We start from the raw sequence: 11,714 nt of genomic DNA on the forward strand, positions 1-11,714 counted from the left end.
AAAAACTCAGTTTCCTTTTAGCTTAAAAACATGAAATACATTAAAACATTTTATAAAAACATGATTTTACCCTTTTAGAGGTCTCTGACACCCGAGATTCCACCGGACGGTAGGAATTCCGATACCGGAGTCTAGCCGGGTATTACATTCTCCCCCCCTTAAGAACATTCGTCCCCGAATGTTCCTCAACTAGCACATGTAAAGCATACAACAAGTCATACACATAACATACATACAAAGCACATAAAACTTACTTTAGAAAAGATGGGGATATTGCTAGAGCATGGACTCCCGTGTCTCCCAGGTACACTCCTCAATATTGTGGTGATTCCAAAGGACTTTCACTATCGGGATTTCCTTGTTCCTTAGCTTTCTGATCTGGGTGTCTAGGATCCGCACCGGCTGCTCAACATAGGTGAGATCCTCTTAGATCTCCACATCAGGCTCACTAAGAACCTTGCCCGGGTCCGACACGAACTTTCTCAACATAGAAACATGGAAAACTGGATGGATTCTCTCCATTGAAGCGGGTAAGTCTAACTTGTGTGATACATTCCCAATCTTTTGCAAGATTTCAAAGGGTCCAATGTACCGTGGAGCCAGCTTACCTTTCTTCCCGAACCGAATCACCCCTTTCATTGGAGACACCTTGAGCAATACCAAATCCCCCTCCTGAAACTCTACTTGTCTTCTGCGGACATCTGCATAACTCTTCTGTCTGCTTGAAGCAGTCTTGATTCTTTCTCTGATTATGGGTACCACCCTGCTGGTGATCTCTACTAGCTCAGGCCCTGCCAAGGCCTTCTCCCCAACTTCCTCCTAGCAAACAGGTGACCTGCACTTACTTCCATATAAAGCTTCATATGGAGCCATCCCGATGCTAGCATGATGGCTGTTATTGTAGGCAAACTCCACCAAGGGTAGATGTTGCCTCCAAGAACTGCCAAAGTCCAGCACACACATTCTGAGCATATCCTCTATTGTCTGGATGGTCCTTTCTGATTGTCCGTCCGTCTGCGGATGGAAAGCAGTGCTAAAATCCAACCTGGTACCCATGGCATTCTGCAGACTCCGCCAAAACCTGGAGGTGAACTGGGGCCCTCTATCGGACACTATTGAAACAGGAACCCCATGCAGCCTGATGATCTCATCAACATACACCTACGCCAACTTGTCCACAGAATAGCCACTCCTGACAGGGATGAAGTGAGCAGATTTGGAGAGTCTGTCCACAATCACCCATATGGAGTCCAATCTGTTGGACGTCGCCGGTAACCCCACTACGAAGTCCATAGCTATATTCTCCCATTTTCACTCTGGAATAGGTAGCGGGTTAAGCATTCCAGCCGGCTTCTGATGTTCCAGCTTCACCCTCTGACACACTTCGCAGGCTGACACAAATTGTGCCACTTCTCTCTTCATAGTTGGCCACCAATAAACTTTCTTCAAATCTTGGTACATTTTGGTGGCTCCAGGGTGAACGCTGTATCTTGCATTATGAGCCTCTCTCATAATGTCTCCCTTTAGCCCTATGTCATCTGGTACAGACAAACGACTCCCATAGCAGAGGATCCCCTTATTGTCGAATCTGAATTCGCTGTCTTTGCCTGACTGAACAGTCCTGGCAATCTTCACTAACTCTGGGTCCTCATGCTGTTTCTGAGCCACCTGCCCCAGAAACACGGGTGCCACTCTCATCTGGGCAACCAAAGCACCTGTACCAGACAACTCCAACTGAAGACCTTCATCAACGAGCTTGTAAAACTCCTTCACCACTGGTCTCCTCTCTGCCGATATGTGGGACAAACTGCCGAGTGATTTTCGGCTTAAGGCGTCTGCCACAACATTCGCCTTACCCGAATGGTACTGAATCTTGCAATCATAGTCACTCAGCAGCTCCACCCATCTTCTCCATCTCAAGTTCAAATCTCTTTGACTCAGGATGTACTGCAGGCTCTTATGATCTGTAAAGATCTCACATTTAACCCCATAGAGGTAGTGCCTCCACATCTTGAGTGCAAAGATTACTGCTGCCATCTCCAGGTCATGTGTGGGGTAATTCAACTCATGCTTCTTCAGCTGCCTAGAAGCATAAGCAATCACTCTTTCATTCTGCATTAACACACAACCCAATCCCACTCGGGATGCATCACAGAAAACTGTGAAATCCTCACTGCTAGCTGGCAAAGCTAACACTGGTGATGACGTGAACCTCTTCTTAAGCTCTTCAAAACTCTCTTCACATTGGTCAGTCCACACAAACTTTTGATTCTTCCTGGTTAATCTAGTCAGAGGAGTTGCAATCTTTGAGAAGTCCTGAACGAACCTCTTGTAGTAACCTGCCAAACCCAAGAAACTTCTGATCTCTGACACTGAAGTGGGTCTAGGCCAGTTAGCCACAGCTTCTACCTTCTTGGGGTCCACCTCTATCCCATTTTCTGACACAACATGCCCCAAGAATGAGATGCTCCTCAACCAAAACTCACACTTGGAGAACTTGGCATACAAACCGTGTTCCCTCAAGGTTTGCAGAACCAACCTCAGATGATGGGCATGCTCCTCTGCATTCCTGGAATACACTAAGATATCATCTATGAAGACAATAACAAAGTGATCCAGGTATTGGCTAAACACTCTGTTCATGAGATCCATGAATGCTGCAGGGGCATTGGTTAACCCGAACGGCATTACAAGGAACTCAAAATGCCCATATCTGGTCCTGAAAGCCGTCTTTGGCACATTTGCTTCTATGATCCTCAGCTGATGGTACCCAGATCTCAGATCTATTTTGGAGAAACAACCCGCTCCTGCTAGCTGGTCGAATAGATCGTCGATCCTTGGCAATGGGTACTTATTCTTAGTAGTGACTTTGTTCAACTGCCTGTAGTCGATACAAAGTCTGAGGGATCCATCCTTCTTTCTCACAAACAAAACTGGAGCACCCCAGGGTGAGGTACTCGGTCGGATGAAGCCCTTGTCTACCAGCTCCTGTAACTGCTCCTTCAACTCTTTCAATTCTGCTGGCGCCATCCTGTAAGGAGGGATAGAGATCGGTCGGGTTCCAGGCATCAGTTCTATCTCGAACTCTATCTCCCTAGCAGGTGGTAAACCTGGCAGCTCGTCTGGGAACACATCCAAAAACTCTCTGAGCACCGGTACCGAGGCGGGCTCTCTAACCTGACTGCTAAGATCTCTCACATGAGCCAAATACCCCTGACATCCCCTCCTAAGCAACCTACGAGCCTGAAGAGCTGATATCAGACCTCTAGGTGTACCCCTCCTCTCTCCCCTGAAGACGACCTCTGATCCATCCTGACCTCTGAACCTGACTACCTTGTCCATGCAGTCCAAGGTAGCACCATGGGTAGATAACCAGTCCATCCCTAGAATGACGTCAAAATCTGTCAAGTCTAGAACCACAAGGTCGGCGGAAAGGCATCTTCCCTCAACAAAGACTGGACTGCACTGGCAGACTGACTCTGCCACTGATGGATCACACTTGGGTCCACTGACCCAGAGAGGATACTCTAACCCAGAGATCATCAACCCCAACCTCTCAACGGCTCTCGGTGCAATAAAAGAATGAGATGCACCAGGGTCCATCAAGGCATACACATCTGAACAACCAATGACTAAGTTACCTGCCACCACGGTGTTAGATGCATCTGCCTCCTGCTGAGTCATCGTGAAGATTCGTGCTGGAGCTGATGGACCTTCACCTCTAAAACCCGCTGAAGAAGAGGCTGCCCCTCTCCCTCTGCCTCTGCCACTGGCCTGAGTCGTGGCTGGAGCTGTTGGCTGCGCTACACTACCAGAAGCTGTCTGCTGGGACTGTGCCATCGGGACTGCTCTTGGACATTCTCGAGACATATGCCCCTTCTGACCACATCTGTAACAGGCGGTCGTCCCAAACCAACATACTCCCTTGTGTGGCTTACCACACTTTGCACAAAGTGCATTATCCGCACCAGAGCTTAAGCCACCTCCAAATCCCAGACTGGACTTGACTTTGTTCCAGAACTTGTTCTTCTTAGACTTCCTAGAGCCTCTGTCCCACTTTTTACTACCTGAAGCTGCTGCACTCAGAGAAGAAGAGCCTGGGGTCTTAGAACCAGAAGGCTGTGCCACTGATTGCTTGACTTTCCCCTCGATGATAGCACTAGCCTTCATCCTCCTAGCTATATCCACTATGGCATGGAAGCTCTCCCTATCTGCGGACTGAATCAAGGAGGAATATCTGGAGTGAAGTTTCATGATATACCTCCTTGACTTCTTCTGGTCTGAGTCAAGAGTTTGCCCTGCAAACGGCAATAGCTCCAAGAATCTGTCGGTGTACTCATCTACACTCATATCCTCTGTCTGCCTTAACTGTTCAAACTCAATCATCTTCAATTCTCTTAAATTTTCAGGAAAAGCCCAACCTGAAAATTCATTTGCGAACTCCTCCCATGATAGGCTGTCCAACCTCGGGCTCACATAGTTCTTAAACCACTCACGGGCCTTTTTGCATTTGAGTGTGAACCCAGCCATCTGAATGGCTCTGCTGTCATCAGCTCCTATCTCATCTGTAATTGTTTTGACCCTTTCAAGGTACACAAACGGGTCATCACCGGCTTCAAACTGGGGAGCACCCAGCTTCATGTAGTCGGTCATCTTGACCTTGCTCCCTCCAGATGAGTTAGGCTTAGGTATTTGGGTTTCTAGAACTGTGGGTTCTACTGATGGTGGAGGAGGTGCAACATTTTTTGAGGTAGGGTTAGCTGGATTTGGATAGTAAGGTGGGGGTGGATACATTGGGTACTGTGGATATGGTGGGTAGTAGGGTGGGTATGGCATCTGTGTGGGATAAGGGGTAAAGCTAGGGTAATCCGATGTACCTCCCATCGAATACCCGAGATTTGGTGAGAAGTGTGGATAGTGGGGTGGCTGAACAAATCCCGAGGCCTGAGTGCCTCCTTGGGACTCTCCCATTCCCTCTTCTGACATACTAACTCCCAGACTGCCATCTCTCCTCTGCTCTACATCCATATCATCCCCCATGTCCTCTGACATTCCTCCCTGAACTGTTCCCCTCACTGATCTGCTTCTACCCAGATCCAAAGACCTTCTAGGGTCTCTTGCTGCTCTTTCTCTGCTAGCCCTACTAGACATTGCCCTAGGCAATGCAGGAGGACGGGCGCTCATGCCCTCATCCTCAGGTGGCACTCCAGTCAATCGTGCAGATCGACGAGTTCCTGTTTTCTGAAAAACAGTACACATCACATAAACATTAGCATCATATGGTTCATGTGGGCACACATGAAAACGCATCACATACATATCATTCATATCATAGCATTAATGCACATGTATATAATCATGGCATTTCACATCATCATAAAAGACAGGACTCCACATCCTATCCTAGTGGACATGACCTTTCCTATTGTGCTTGACCTTCTATAACATCTATGAGCCCGACACTCTAGGCCCGACCATATGAACCTAGGGCTCTGATACCACTCTGTAACGACCCGAAAATCGGACCGCTACCAGCGCTAGGATCCAGATCGGCTTAAGGCCGCCGGGACCCGTAGCAAGCCTGACATACAACCTGTAAACCTGTGTAATCCCATACATGATCAAACAAATACATAAACATGTAAACTTTTTCTTTCATAAATCAAGCTTAACCTGTGCATGCACACTAACATAACCATAAACCTCACACTGGAGCCCTCATCACATGCTCCAATGGGGTAACAATAACATACATTAAGCTTGATTACTCATCTCATCAATAATAATAGTGATCATGCATTAAAAGGGAATACCATACACATAGGGTCAAGCACAACCTCTAATCCTCAATATCATTTTACATATCATGACTACATAAAAACATTACATTTCAATTTCATCATGTCCACAACTTCTAACTATTACATAAAAACAGATTTTACTCCTGCTGACCTCCTGGTCTATCCTGTACCTGCAAACCTGGGGGATAAGGGGAAAGGGGTGAGCTACAAGAGCCCAGTGAGCAGAATAATAATAACAATTTAAAACACATGCTATCATGTAATGCATCACATCACAACCATATCACATCAAGGATGGACTTGTCACCAAGGGTCCTCTACATAGTCCAACTGTGCCAGGGGCGTAGTGCAGGCCACACCTGGTCTTTCTCTTACATATATCATAACATACATGTCCAACTGTGCCGGGGGCGTAGTGCAGGCCACACCCGGACTTTCACTTACATAGTGCCAGGGGCGTAGTGCAGGCCACACCTGGTCTTTCTCTTACATATATCATAACATACATGTCCAACTGTGCCGGGGGCGTAGTGCAGGCCACACACGGACTTTCACTTACATAGTGCCAGGGGCGTAGTGCAACATATTCATGAATTCTAATGCAAGCAACCTAGGATATCACATGGCATTTATGATGCATGATTCATGCTAAAATTTTCATTTATTAAAAGATAAGAGTTTATTCTACTCACCTCTGGCTAGCTCTGACACTGACTGAAGCAGCTGACTCACTGCTGGGGTCCTCGGTTCCTCGAGTCCTCAGTTCCTCGGGTCCGAACCTACACAGGTGGACTCAAATGAGGGACCAAACAACTAGAACATAACTCTAAAAACATCCCCCAAAAACTCTCTAAAACACCTCAAAACATCCATGCAAAAACATGCAAAGGAAGGCTGAACAGGGCACTTTCGGCGGCCGAAAGTCCCTCCAGAGCCGAAAGCCAGACAGGTTCGGCGGCACCTTCGGCGGCCGAAAGTGCCCTCCAGAGACGAAAGTCTCTTTTCGGGGGCAGGCTTCGGCAGCCGAAAGGCTGGCCTCCCAGGCAGGTTCGGCGGCCGAAAGTCTTTCGGCTGCTGAACCTGGTTTTTGCCAAAGGGCAGAAACCTGGTTCCTCATGCACATTTGCCTCCCAAAACCATCCAAACATGCATTTTTCCTAATCTACAACATACATACTCAAGCATACAAGTTCCTAGGGGCTTCAAACTATCTTAAACCCCATCTACAACACATCAAACATCCACATTGTCCAAAAACATAACATAAACCCATAAACCTAACCATAAGCTAAACATGCATTCTACCCCATAGATCTACTTAAAACTTACTTAAAACATGCCATAAGCTCAAGATCGGCCCTTACCTCTTGAAGATCGAGAGGAGAACGACCCTAGCTCGGAAAATGGGAGAGAGAGAGTTCCTTGAACCTCCAAGCTCCAAAACTTGCTCAAATACTCAAAATCTTCAAAACAAGGGTAAAATTAATGAAAATCGAGAAAGATTTGAAGGAAGGAACTCAAAACCGGCGAGGGATGGTGGAGAGCTCACCTTGGCCGAAAATGGGGAGAAAAGCTTGCCCGTTTTCGGCTAAGGGACCCCTTTATAGGTGGCTGGCCAGGCCACGTTTGGGAGCCGAAAGTGCCTCCGCATGCATGCCATGTTCGGCGGCCGAACATAAGGTTCGGCGGCCGAACCTGGTTTCCCTCACTTATGCTTTCGGGGGCCTAAGGCACACCCGAAATGCATGCATGTTCGGCGGTCGAACTTGAGGTTCGGCGGCCGAACCTGAGTTTTCCTCCAAGGTTGTTTTCATGCAAAAACTCAGTTTCCTTCTAGCTTAAAAACATGAAATACATTAAAACATTTTATAAAAACATGATTTTACCCTTTTAGAGGTCTTCGACACTCGAGATTCCACCGGACGGTAGGAATTTCGATACCGGAGTCTAGCCGGGTATTACACTAGCTATGCATGAAAGAAATAACAAAGCAAATGAAAGATGGGTTGTCTTCTTCAACCCACCTTATGGCCGTAGCTTACACCATTGAAAAACCAAAAACTTGTTTTGTCTTTCTTCCACCAAATCTAAGTTAAAATCTCACCAAATCAACTTCTTTCTTTAATAAAAATTCACTTTAAAATGAAGATTTAAAGAAAGAGCCAGACATTGAAGGAATTGAAGAAAAAAAAGTTTAGGGTTCCTTATGCACCAAGCTTGAAAATCATAAGTGAGCTTAGAAATACGTAAGAAATAGCATCTTCTCATTTCTTCATGCATGAATTTAAATTATAAAGTTTTAATTTATAATTTATTCAATCTTTTCCTAAGATATAAATTGACCTAGGTGAAGGAACATCAAAGAGAAAGGAGAGAGCTAGAGAGTACAAGTGAAAAAGAAAGAGAAATTTAATAAAGGTTTAGTGTTTGTATGATTTTTTTTTTATGTTTTTCTTTGATTTTCTCATTAATATATGAAAGTATAGATTAATTTTACTTGCTGAAAATGTTGCTTTGATTGTATACATATGTAATATGAATGTTGGAATGGTATTTAAAAGGCTTAAATAAAGAAATTTAACATGAGAATTAAAAGTACAAACCTGGTAGGATAAGTTTTTAACAGGGCGGTATGTATTAACAACTTAATAACTCATTGTATAATTATTGAAATTAGGTTTAAAATATACTAAATGAAAACTAAGACAAAGAGATAAAACTTTCATGCTTGACCAAATTCTAAATCTATAGGTAAAATGATATAAATTACAAGTGAACCTAAACTGGACACAGTGATAGAGCATCCAAAACAGATTGTATTGATTATACCACAACTAATTTTGTACTTAATGAAATTAGTTAAGAATAGTGCCAAATGAATCTTAAGAAGCTTGCCTAAAACTTTGTAGAAGATACTTAAACTTGAATTTGTATAAAAATGCATGAATCTAATATGTTTTATAATACCATAAACAAGTACCAATACTAGACTGATTAAAACCTATTTGAGTAGCTTGTAAAGAAAAATTCATAACTTAAGATAGAGTAATCAGATTTGCATGAATTATAGATTGTTGGAAAGATAAGACATAAAATATACATTTGTTATATGAAGAAATTGAAGTCAAATTGTAACTTTAAACTGCTTGAAAATTTTATGCAATATATGGCAGAATGTAGTTCTCTCAAATTGGAATGTATAAAAATTGACATGCTTACTTAATCGGTAAGAATTATGCACGTGTTTGCTTATCGTACTTGATTTTTACACGTGCTTGCTTGATAATAACACATATTTGCGCATGATGATTTCAGAAAAACTTGTCATTCTTTACTTAGTGTTATGAAATGCAAGAAGTGAATTGACTTGACGCAATATTGGAATGCTAAGTCAATAAAATTTTGTACTATTTGCCATGAGTTTCTCATCTTGTTAACTTTGACATATGATATATGTACTTTGGAAATGAATTCCAATAGCTTCAAATGACATGCATTTTCAAACAGGCCGGCCCAAACTGGCCCAAATAATTTTTGGACCTACTTTCCACTTAACCCAAAATGGTTAACTCAAGTTATTTAGTAGTTTCGTGCTAGCTATTATATACAATTCAGAATTACCGTAATTTCTCGATGTGGGATGTGGTACAAGCTGGTAGCTCAAGCAAGCAGTTGATTCTTACACTCTCCCCCGCTAAATTTAAGACGTGCGACGAGGACGTCGCAAGGACGTCGCAACTGAATTGAATACAATTGCAATTTGCGACGAGGACGTCACAACTGAATTGAATACAATTACTAACCAGGATCGGACTCTTGGGTATTATGGTTCGCTAGTACCTCGGGCGGCTCCACCTCGTCTCATACGGGTAGCCCTTTCCTCGCAGGTCCACGAGCTCCGGACAATTTGTCTGAGCCAGGGTGGCTCTGATACCAATTGAAACAGCCCTGCCCAAACTGACCCAAATAACTTTTGGACCCACTTTCCACTTGACCCAAAATAGTTAACCTAAGTTATTTAGTAGTTTTGTACTAGCTATTATATACAATTTAGATTTTCTATAATATGACGATGTAGGACGGAAGCCGCAAATCCGCAAGTAGACAGCTTACCGTTATACTCGTTACAGCTAAATTTGCGACGTCCTCATCGCAAAACTTTATCTTTTTCTCTTTGTTATTTATTTATCTGCTCACTGAGTAAATTGTACTCACCCTTATTTAAAATTTTGCATTTTAGAAAAGAGCTACCCGTATGAGACGAGGTGGAGCCGCCCGAGGTACTAGCGAACCACAATACTCAAGGGTTCAGTCCTAGTTAGCAATTGTATTCAATTCAGTTGTGACGTCCTCATCACAAATTGCAATTGTATTTAATTCAGTTGCGACGTCCTCGTCGCATGTCGCAAATTTAGCAGGGGAGAGTGTAAGAATCAGCTGCCTGCTTGAGCTACCAGCTTGTACAACGTCCCACATCGAGAAATTACGATAATTCCAAATGGTATATAATAGTTAGCACGAAACTACTAAATAACTTGGGTTAACCATTTTGGGCCAAGTGGAAAGTGGGTCCAAAAGTTATTTGGACCAGTTTGGGCCGGGCTGTTTCACATATATATTAAACGATTGATACATTGAATTAATAATATTTTTCCCTGGTAAACTTAATAGGAGTCGAGATTAGATTAAGGGTATGACATGCAATATAAACATACAGAGTTCGCAGTACTGCTAATGATATATGATATATATTTGAGATTACATATCATGTACTTCATAGGCATGGCCAGAGAGCCTTGCTATCACAGTTTTAGCCTCTGAGCCTACCGTTTGGCACCTTGTGCCTACCGTTATAACTCCTTATCTACCTAGTCGATCCTACTATGTGTTTATAAGGGCTGAGAACCTAATTAAGATTGATACTCGATTTTGTAAAATTATCAGTGAATGTTAACATGTCTGCATCTATTACATGCACTAAGCTATGGTGATTTGCTATAAATATAAAATGTGCAATCGTGGCAAAAGAAGATACTTTTATTGAATGAGAAGGAAATTCTTGTCGTGCATAAAAATACATATGACACTCATATCTTATGCCAAGAAGTTTGACAAGTATATTTTATATTATGTTAACTATATTTTACATGCTTGTAATTGTTTATTTAATTATCTATATATATGAATAAGCTTGTTTTATTTTATTATTTGTTTGCAGTCACCCATTAAGCATTAGCTTAGAGTGTTGGTTTTTATCTCACGCAAGTTATAAATAAAGTAGGCACAACGGAGGTCGTCAAAGATCTACACCAGATTTCAAAACCATTATTATAGCCGGTTGTTTGTGTCTCCGTATCATAGTACAGTTATATTTTGGCATGTACATATAAAATAGAGTGAGTTACGAATGCTATGTAAATTAAAATAATGTAATCATGTATGAATAAAGAAAAAGAGTTAAGCGTTTGCATATAATGATATCCATAGAAAAATAAGAGATGATATTGTTATGAAATATGTGCTAAATTAAATAATAGTAAGATATCAAATGACAATTGATAGGATAATTATAAATATATTTTTCATATATACTATAAGTTAAAATTGTGATGAAACAGAGAAAACTCTGCTAAAATTTTGGTTTAAAATCTAATATTTACTTTAATCACTTTATAAAATTTACTTGAATTATCTAATAACTTGATAACTACATATAAAAAAATTATTTAATTTTGATATATCTAAAAAGTATAATTTGTGACAATTCTTATTCTGTCTACATTTTGATAGGATAAAGTGTTACATTATATATAGTTGATTCGATTCATACGGTTCGATTTTTAATTTAACTACTCATCCTTAATTTAAATTTTTAATTAAAAAGATATTTATAACTTTTCATTTAAAATTAAC

This window comes from Manihot esculenta, chromosome 11, assembly GCF_001659605.2.
Source record: "Manihot esculenta cultivar AM560-2 chromosome 11, M.esculenta_v8, whole genome shotgun sequence".
Classification (NCBI taxonomy): domain Eukaryota; kingdom Viridiplantae; phylum Streptophyta; class Magnoliopsida; order Malpighiales; family Euphorbiaceae; genus Manihot; species Manihot esculenta.